Source organism: Parus major, chromosome 4, assembly GCF_001522545.3.
Source record: "Parus major isolate Abel chromosome 4, Parus_major1.1, whole genome shotgun sequence".
Taxonomy (NCBI): Eukaryota; Metazoa; Chordata; class Aves; order Passeriformes; family Paridae; genus Parus; species Parus major.
The window spans coordinates 67,303,194-67,313,315 of NC_031771.1; the positions used below are offsets into that span (position 1 = coordinate 67,303,194).

Sequence of the window (10,122 nt, forward strand, 5' to 3'; positions counted from 1 at the left end):
ATGGTTTATTCCCAGTCCAGGGATGGTTTATTCCATGTCCAGAGAGGATTTATTCCCAGTCCAGGGAAGGTTTATTCCCTGTTCAGGGATGTTTTATTCCCAATCCAGGGATGGTTTACTCCTAATCCAGGGAGGATTTATTCCCTGTCCAGGGAGGGTTTATTCCTGATCCAAGGAGGGTTTATTCCCAGTCCAGGGAGGGTTTATTCCCTGTCCAGGGAAGGTTTATTCCCGATCCAGGGAGGGTTTATTCCCGTTCCAGGGAGGGTTAAGTGGGACCAGGCAAAGACCTGAAGGTGCCCATTCCCTGCTCCTTTCACCTTCCTGCACCTCTGGATTATTTTTATCTCATCTAAAGCGTCCCTCGCTTGCCATGGCCTGGATAAAACCACGTAATTCCGGCCTCGGGAACGGGCACAGCAGAGCGTGGGTTATGGGGTCATGGAAAAGGGAGGCCGTGACCTCTGTGGGATCCTGGTGGGTTTGGGGTTGGCAGCACGGCCGGGCTGGTCGCTCCCAGCCCCACCAGGAGCGATGCCAGCGGCACAAACCCGGCACAGGTTTCCTCTCTCCTCCGTAGCTCTTCCCGGTGTTCTCACTCCCGGATTTTTCCTGCTGGGAAAAACCACGTAGCCAACCCTAAACACTGAAACCCAAAACTTTTGGCATATTCTGAGTCCTAAAGATCTCCACTGTGCTCCTCAAAATCCTTTTTGCATCCTGATTAGGTGTGGGGTGTTAGGAAGGAATTGTTCCCTGGGAGGGTGGAATTCCCAGATTTGCTGTGGCTGCCCCTGGATTTCTGGGAATGTCCAAGGCCAGGCTGGGATGGGATTTGGAGCACCCTGGGACAGTGGGAGCTGTCCCTGGCCATGATGGGGAGTGGAACAGATGATCGAGGTCCCTTCTAACTCAAGCTATTCCATAATTCCATGACTTTTGGCATCACTTGTGAGTTCAAGGTGGTGAGGATCCTCATTTCCTAATTCATTCCTAAATCCCAATTAACTCCTAAATCCTAATTCTTGCATCAGGGGTGGCCAAAAGCCTCCCGAGCTCAGGTATTCCAACAAAACCCTGTCCCAGGATGACCCCGGCTCCTTCTCCCACTCCTCTGTGCTCTTTGAGCTCCCACAAACTCTTTTCCCGGAATCCGGGATATTCCGGGAGTTAATTCTTTTTTTTAAGTCTTCCCTTTCATCAGCTCGAGATTGAGTCCAGAGGGCTCAGCTCTGGAATTCAGGCGTTTTAGCCCGATTTCTTCACTCCATCTCCTGCTAATCGCTGCTTTTCGGGAGCACCTCCCACCTCAGCCACCCCGGGCTGCTCCCGATTTAGGGAATCCTCTTCTACTTAAAAACCCGGCCCCAAGCTGTGCACTGAGACAGCTGAGCCTGGCTCTAACGGGGTGAAAATCGACCATTCCACTCTTATCAAGATGCTGAAGAACAGATTAAGGCTCATTCCTGCAGGTGTGGCCTCTTCGGAGCTCTTTAATCCCGAATTTTTGTTGCTCCTCTGCTCTGACTCCCAACTGTCCCCACCCTGAAACTCGGGGAGCTCTCAGGAGAAGGGATTCGGGCCTAGGCCGAGCTTAAATCTTAAACCGAGCCCGAGTTCTCCTCTTGACCCACCAGGGAACCAAGAACTGAGCTTGGAAAAGGCAGGATTTTCCACAGAATCCCCCAATTTCCACAGTGAGGGTGCTGCTCTTGAGAGGTTTGTTGAAGATTTGGAGCAATTGGAAGCTCCGTGGGGAGAGGATTTCCTGGGAAATCTTTTTGGTGGATGATCATCCAGTTTAAAGCATTGTGGGGTTTCCTGGTGTTTAGTGACCTCTCAGATTCTGGGTTTTGCTTCATCTCGGAGCTTGAGCCTCCACTTGTTCCTTTTCAATTCCCTGATCTTGCCAGAAATGGAGGCGGAATTCCTCACCTGGCGCAGGATTTTGGGCCAAAATGAGGAAAAACCGAGCGTGGAACCCACCTCTGCTGCCCTTCCAACCATTCAGGATCATCTCCAGCTCTTGTCCATGGCCATAAATCCCCCTCATCTTCCCAAAACCCCACAGAGCTGAGTTTATTTCCAGCAGCACCGGCAGCTCCTCTTCCAGCATTCCCTGGCAGGCGATCCGTGGTCTCCAGATTGTCACCGGGATGTGAGGATGAGCTCCAAACCCAACATGTTCTTGCAGGAGGGTTCTGGGATCTTGCCAGGGATCAGCTGCTCGGTGGAGCTTTCCAAGGAATTTTTGCTCCTCGGAACTCCGGGATCAGCGAATGGTGGCTCTCGCTGCTGGATCAGCTGGAGGACGCTTGGATGGGATCAGGGATGGGTGGGATGATTGAGATTTTGGAGCTCTTCTCTCTCTCCCGTTTCCCTTGTTCCAGTTGTTTTTCGGGATCTTTGTGGATTCATTATCCCGTTCCACATAGAATATCTGGAAGAGTTGATCCTGTAGGTGTTGGTAAAGAGTTCTGGGATGCAGGAGGTGCTCAGGAGGATCCCAATCCTAACCCTATGGAAGCTCTCTGCTTTTTCCCATCCCAAATTTATCTAATTTCCCCTCCAGGAGCCTGTCAAAATTCCGATAAATTGGAGGAAACCGCCCTGTTTTGGGAAATGAACTCTCCAGTTACAGAGAGGGAATCCCAGGGTATGGAATCAGCTTGGAGAAGGGATGGGGCCAGGATGGAAGGCTGGGAACAGGGAATTCCTGTGCCCGGGAATGCCTCCATTGCAGATGTCACCGGCATTGAAAATTCCTATAAATTGAGGAAAACCTCCTTGTTTTGGGAAGTGAACGCCCCAGTTATAGAGAGGGTTTGGAGTCAGCCTGGAGCAGGGATGTGGGGCAGGATGGAGGGCTGGGAACGGGGAAAATTCCTGCACCATGGAATGGCTTCATTGCAGATGTCCCCAGCGTTGGCTCCGGCCTTGGCCTCGGAGCTGGGTGATCAGAGCAGTTTACAAGGGATAAACACAAACAGCTCCGAACTCCTCTCCCACTTTTCTGGGATATTTATCCCGGCCAGGCTGGATCACGGGGTTTGCGTTGATGTTGGAGAAGGATCTGGGCCACCTCTGCTGGAGCCGGAGCTCCACAGTGGAATTTTTGCCTGGAACCACCTCCAGGTTCCTCTCAGGTGTGACCCCTGTGGCTGAGCAGGGTCTTTGCTCCAGGATTTTGGTGGCAGATCCCTGTCCCTCCCCACCCCATGACGGATGAATTTTATCCCTTGGGATTGGAGCTCCTGCTGGAGCTTCCTGGGAAGGGCTGATGGGATCATTCCAGCTCCTGCTCCATGCTCCGGTCTCCCCATCCCGCTCTTGTTTTGGCCGCCCAGCGGTGCCACCTCTGCCATTCCCTGTCCCACCCTGGTTCTTCCCTCCATCCTTGTCCCATCCGATCCCATCTCATCCTTGTCGTCCCCTTCAATTCCCATTTCCACCCCAGATTTTGGGAGCGTTGAAAGGAGCTGAAACAAGGGCAAAACAATCCTGGTCTTAGGGATACTGCAGTCTCTGCTTTTCTGGGATCTAATTCCAGCAGGAAGCTGGAATTCAGCTGTCTGCAAGGGATCCTGGTGGGGAAGGAAATGGGAATTGGGAATGACCAGGACATGGCCTTTAGCGTTTAGGTCAAGTCTGAGCATCACCCAGGGCCAGGAAGGAGATTCCCAGTGCAGGTTCCTCACGGGAAAGGTGGGATCAGACTTTCCTCGGGATCATCCAGCTTGGCAGGAGAGCGCCAGACTCGTGCTCCAGCTGAGCCATCCCAAAATAGACACAGCACAAAGGAAAAAAAGAGGCAAAGATGGAATAAAATCAAAGCAATCCATGGGATTGCCGGGGAGACATACAGAGATTCCAGGAGGGAGCAGGGAGAGGCCGGCCCTGGTTTGTCTCGGGGTCCAAAGCTCCATCGCTCATTAACACACCACAATTAACGCTCTGCCTCCGAGGCACACAAGTGTTGAGCTCATTAGCACCGAGTGGAAAGGTCCGAGGCTTTCATATCGTTTGAGAGGGCATTAAGAACACAAAAGGGGCCATAAATTTACAGCCAAATATAAACCAGCTGCTGTGGGCTGGGCTGGGGGGCAGGGAAGGATCCGGATTGGGATGGGGGAGAGGGCTGCAGGAGGAAGGAGGGATGGGAGGTGGCAGGAATGGACCTTTTCCTACAAAAAAACCTGGGCCGAGGTTAAGAGGTTGGGGGTTTTTTTTTAGGGTTTTTAGGATATTTCTTTTCATGTCTATCCAACCCTCCCAGCCTATTCCGTGTGCCCGTGGTGGAAAAGAAATCATCCCAGTCCATCAGAGCCAGCTCCCAAAATGATATCAGATAGGCTGAGTTCCAGCTGTCATCAGCTCCAGACTCTTCTCCAAGCCCTGGGAGTCTCAATCCATGGGCAAAAGCCTCTGGAGCAGGAAAAATCTTTCATGGATGGAGAACGGCTCCTGCTCCCGTTCTGGGGAAAGAATTCCTGGGCTGGGTTGGCTCCTTGACTTTACACCAAGCAGTGCTGTCATCTCCAGGGGTGTAAATCCAGAGTAATTCCAAGGGATTAAAAAAAAAAAAGCCAAATGGAGGAGCTCCTGGCTAAAACACAAATTTGGTGGGATTTCACAGTGCCCAAAACTTCCCCGAGCTCCGAGCCTGCTGCGCTGGCAGAGCAGGATTGTGGCTGTGGGATACCCTAAAGTTGGATTTTCCACCTTTCTGGGCCACCCAGGGTGGGAGTTTTTGGGTGTCCTGGGAGGCACGGAGAAGGTGAAGCCCCTCCTTGGTCAGCAATGCTCTGAGCTGGGTGGAACTGCAATCCAGGCTCCACTTCCAGAGGGATGAGGAGCAAATCCTGGGGTTGTCAGGGAGTCAGGATCCATCCCACATTGTGATCCTTTTGTATTTCCCATCCATCCTCCTCCATCCTTCCAAGCAGCTCAAGGAACCTCCTTCACTGTGGTTTGTAACATCCCACTTGTCCCTCTGGTGGTAACGGAGCTCTCCGCCACTTCCCAGGTGGAATTTTTTCCGTGGAATATCTCTCAGCTGCCGGTTCTCCAGCTTCCTTCTCCTTACAGGGTGGCCTTCAGTTGGGATCACCTTGTGGGGTCATCTCAGCCCCTGTCACCTCCTGGCTGGAGGAGCTTTAATCCTCACCTGGTCTGCAGGAGCTCCTCAGGCGTTTGCTCATCCCTTGCAATCCTCAGGATTTCCTTGGAGGAATCCCTTTTCCAGGTTTTTTTTCCCCTTATTCCTGCCACGAGAGCCTGCATGCTCTGGAAGGTGTTTCTATTCCTTTGGGATGAAGTGGCTGCACCATGGATCGGGAATTTCCCGCTCATCCCTTCCTGAGTGTGGCCACCTCTTGCTCTGCTCTGTTCCCAGTTTCTGTAATTCTTGGCAGAACCAAGGACTGGGTTTTTTTAAGTCTGGCTTTGCGTCTAGGAGAGTCCCCGCTCTGGGTTACTTAAATCCATAGGGATCCTTCCCTTTTGTCCTCTCTCTGCTCCAGGAAAATGCATCGGATCCGTAAAAACTGGGATTTTCCCCCTAATATTTCACTTCCACTGGGAAAGCTGTTCATCCCTTACCTCCAGGGAAACTCTCATGTCCAGCCCATCCCAAGGGTTGGAATTCGATGGTCTTCAAGGTCTCTTCCAACCCAAACCATTCCACAACTCCCCGAGGAATGAGAGCTCCCGCCGTGTCTGGTGGGTTTGTGGGATTCTCCTTCCCCACAAAGGCTCCACCCGCAGGGATCCCAGCTGGGTCCTGACCAGCTGATCCCACCTTTCCCATCCCTTTTCTCAGGACACAGCTCCCATTCCTTTGCCGTGACATCCATGGATGTTCTCCCTCCTTGAGGCGCGTAATTTGAATTTTATTCTCTTTTTTCTCCATAAATAAACGTGGAGAGGACACTTGGAGCAACATTCCAGAGCCGATGAATCCCAGTGCCTTTTGGTATCCCCATAAATTTGGCTGAGAAGCTGAAATTTCTCGATGGAATTTTGCTGGGGATGGGATTTGTGGGAGACTGAGGGAGTTTTGCAGAGGGGTTGCTGAGGCAGGTCCTGCTTGGTCGTGGCTCTTCCCCACAGCCCCTTTAACCTCTCAGCTTTAAAGGATTTGGGATCGAAAGCAAGGTCTTGGAGAATTTGGGATCGAAAGAAAGGCCTTAAAAGGTTTGGGATTGAAAACAAGGCCCTGGAGGGTTTGGGATTGAAAACAAGGTCTTAAAGGATTCGGTCTTAAAGGATTAAAATCTCCCATGCCATGTTGGGGTTTTGTAGGAAAGTTTCTTGAACGTGAAGATTTTTGAGTTGTGGGGAAATGCAGATCTTGGTCTTGATTTTATTCTGAACTTGACTAAAAATGCTGGAGTTTCTCATAATCCTTTTTTTTTTTAAACATGGAAAAATCAGGGGCAGGGACAACCCTCAGAGGTGCATCATGGCATGACCCAAGGATCTGAAATGATTTTTCCAGCACGTTTTTTTGAGAATCATTTGAATTTCGATGCAAATTGAAATTTTGCCTTCAGCAAAGGCGCATCATTCCTTTTAGCCTGAAGGCTCCAGCTCCCGTTCCCAGCCTCCAGCTGGAGGCTGGAGCGTCCATGAGAGCCTGGATTCCTCCAGGATGGAGCCTTCCTCGAGCTCCATTTCCCAGAGAAAAAAGGGGAGCAAAGGAATCAGTTCTTTGCTGTGTGCAAAGGCCGAACCTTTTATGAACAGATCCCAGACTGTCTGGGCAGGAGTGGGATTTTTTTTGAGTTTTCTTTCCCTTTGTGGTGCCTTTCCAACGTTTTTTGCTGTGTTTTCCTTTTGTTCATACTCCCAGTACCAGGTGGCCTCTTGCCCATGGACCACCTCCAGAAATATCCCGGTTCACAAGCCCGCTGGAGCTTGGGAATGGGCTCTGGAGAGGGGCAGACAGACATCCAGGACACTGTGGGGAATGATGGGGAAGGGCTGGGACAAACACAGCCTGGTCTTTGGAAATGTGGGAAGAATTAGGATTGATCCAGGCTGAGATGTTGCTTTGGGTGATTCCTGACGTGTCCTGTCGGCCAAACCTGCGGCAGGTGCCAAATTGGTTCCTGAAAACCTTTCCAGGCTCTTCCCGCCTCACTTTGGTCAGGCCAGCGGCTCTAGGCTGGATGGGATGCAGGTGGCTGATCCCAAAATTTGAGTTTTCCTCCTGGAAGGGAGGAACGGAAAGCTCCGTTCCCTCTTTTGGGAGGGTGTGCCAGGTGGGAGCGAGGGGCTGCAAATCATGGATGGTAAAAGGCAGGGAATGGTGCTGGTGCTTGGAGAGGTAATGAGAAAGCCTTGGAAAACGTGGTCCCATGCATGGAATCACTGCTGGATCTCACAGAATTCCCCCAAATTCCCTCTCCTTGGCTGTGGTTTAAGGATGGGGCTGGAACGTTCTCCAGCTGGGACTGGGGGCACTTTGCTGTCACACGGAGCTGAGGCACTGGGAGGACATTTTCTGCCTTTGGAAAACCAGGAATCCTTAAATATCCTTTTTTCCATGTGAGGTGGAGTTCCCAGGTTCCAGCCAGGCTCGCTGGGTGGTGGGGTCTCCGTTGCTGTGGGTGTGTGGTGGAAATGGACTCCCTTGGATCGAGCAAATCCCCAGATTTGGCTCTTTTGGGACATATCCCAACGTGGAAAAACTGGGGGCTCTTCCCAGCATCCCCAAAAAGTCCCGGCACTGTCATGAGCCTTTGTGGCTGGGTGCCACCAGAGCCGGGCTGTGGCATCTCAGGGTTAACAAAGCTGAGCTTAGAGATGATTTTGCCTCTTGGCAGCCCTGGAACAACTTTTTTTTTATTTATTTTATTTATTTTTATTTTTTTTGCCTTGATTCTCCTCGGCTTTGCCTGGATTCACTCCTGGAGCAGCCGAGCCGCTCAGCTCGACTTCACTAGAGGGCGCAGGAATTTTAGGCTAGGAACGCGCCGGGGTTCATCGGGGAAAGTTGGCTGCCTTCTGCTCCTTTTTAATCAACTGGAAAGATGCAGGGTTGAACTGGAGGTGACTGGAAGGGGATCCAGACTTGTGTCTGGCCGGGGAAGGATCTGCTGACATGTGGGATTAGGTGGTGCGAGCGCGGCGGCGGCGGCGGCCGGGACGGAGCAGCGCGGCCGGGGCTCGGGACGTGGTTGGGAGCTCCAGGGAGCAGCCAGCTGGAGGAGCCTCCTGGCACCAGGAGAGCTCCGAAAATTGCAGAGGAAAGGGGAAAAAAATAATTCCCCCCTCACCCCCCAGCGTTTAATGCTCCCCCTTGTCCGGCTGGGCAGGTCTGCGTTGATCCCACAGGGGTTCGGTTTTCTCTTCCAAAGGATCCCCACGTCTGTTCACGGCAATTCTTAGGACAGGATCTTTCCTTCTGGGAGCCTGGCTTGATCCAGGGGCGTGGATCCAGCCCTCCACACCACAGCAGCTGTTTTGGGGCCAGAGGCACGTCTGGGATTGTGTTTGGTCTTCAGGGAGCAGGGGGACCCCAAGTGCTTCTCCTGTGGGAAGGACGAGGCCAGGAACCCCCAAAGGCCGCCTCCGTTGGGATGGTGGCTCCAAGCAGGGATGTGACTCAGTGCTCCTAAAGCAGAGGTTGTCCCCTCATTGGCTGGCCCTGCTTCCAGCCGGGGAAACTGAGGCATGGGAAGTGTTTCGGGATGTTCACTGGGGGCCTCTGTCCTTGTTCCGAGTTCCTTAGCATGGATGAAGGGCAGGTGAGAGCAGGATGGGGAGACAGCAGTGTCCCTTTGGTGGTCCTGTCCATCCTTGTGGAAGAGCTCGTGGATCCTGGCTCTGCATCAAACCCTGAATCCTGCTCAGGGATGAAGGAACCGTCCCTTCCCCGCTCCCTTCCCACCTTCCCCGCTCCCTTCCCACCTTCCCCACGCAGCTGAGGGTCTCGGCTTTACCCCCTCCAGCATTTCCTGCCCGAGCAGCTGCTTTTTGCAGCAGAAAATGCCTGAAGGTCGCTGCCTTTCCAGGCTCCAAAGCGGCTCTGGATGCAGGCGGGCCCATGGCCTGGCCGCTCCCTGCTGTTCATTCATTCATTCATTGATTCCTCCCCTCATTCATTCATGCCTCGGCTCCCTGCGGCCATCCAGGGATGGCTCCCTGTCCCCAGGCTGATCTGCTTGGGTTCTCTTCCCTATCCACCCTCTCCATCCCGGGATTTCCACGGGGAGCTCCGCCGTGTGCCGAGCTTAACTCGGGGCTCAACCTGGGGCGTCGTGAAGCGGCTCTTGTGGAGCCTCCGGAGCCTCCTGCCCGGAGCTGCGAGGGGACAGGGGTGTTTTTTCACCAAACAAACTCCCAGGGAACGCCGGGCATTAGCAATGAGGGGTCGCAGCCAGGAAAATATTACCTTTCCCTTGGAGTGCTGACTGCGGAGGAAATTCTCACATTTACAGCTCCGGCGAGCCCGGCGCTCATGGAAAAGAGGGGGCGGCTTTGATTTCTCTCCTCTCGGTGGGTTGATAACTTGGCAGCCCCCCCACCTCGCCTCCATTCCCGCCGGGAAGCGGCCACCGGTGGAGGCTCCGGCGCTCGGCTCCCTCCTTGGAGTCCTGCTTTAATTGGATTTTCCTGGAGGCCTGCGGTGCGTGTGCGTCCTGCCCCGTGCGTGTGTGTAGGTTAATAAAAAATAAACAAACAGCACTTTCCCCCCTTTCTCGGGGAGGGATGCGGCGGGAATGCCGAATGAAAGCGCTGCTGTGCCGGGAAGGGACATTCCTGGCATTGCTGAGCTCCACGAGCGGGCCCGGGCCCAAATTGGAGGAAAAAAATTGGAGTAAGGAGCCGTTAGCGTGGGGGACCTGGGGAGGCCCAGTCCTGCTCACTGTTTACTCGCAGAGCTTAAATTAACGCTGGCTGCTGACATCAGGAATTTTTTTTTTTCCCCTGGTTTCCCAAGGAAATGAGCCGAGGGCGATCGTGGCCTCTGCGTACGTGCAGAGGCTCTTCCCCGCTTGAACCCCTGTCAGAGTTCAGCCAGATTCCACTGAGATCCTAAAGGCTCCAAAATAATTATTTTGCTTCATTTTACATCCATTAAAAAAAAAAAAAGGGGGGGGGGAAAAAAAGGTG

The 10,122-nt window shown here is 53.0% G+C and overlaps 1 protein-coding gene across 1 annotated transcript in view; it reads left to right on the top strand.

The window, feature by feature from the left end:
* The window catches only part of LOC107202637 (cytochrome P450 26B1), a 22,997-nt gene that overhangs the window by 4,943 nt on the left and 7,932 nt on the right, over positions 1–10,122 (top strand). The gene's annotated exons all lie outside the window — the stretch shown is intronic.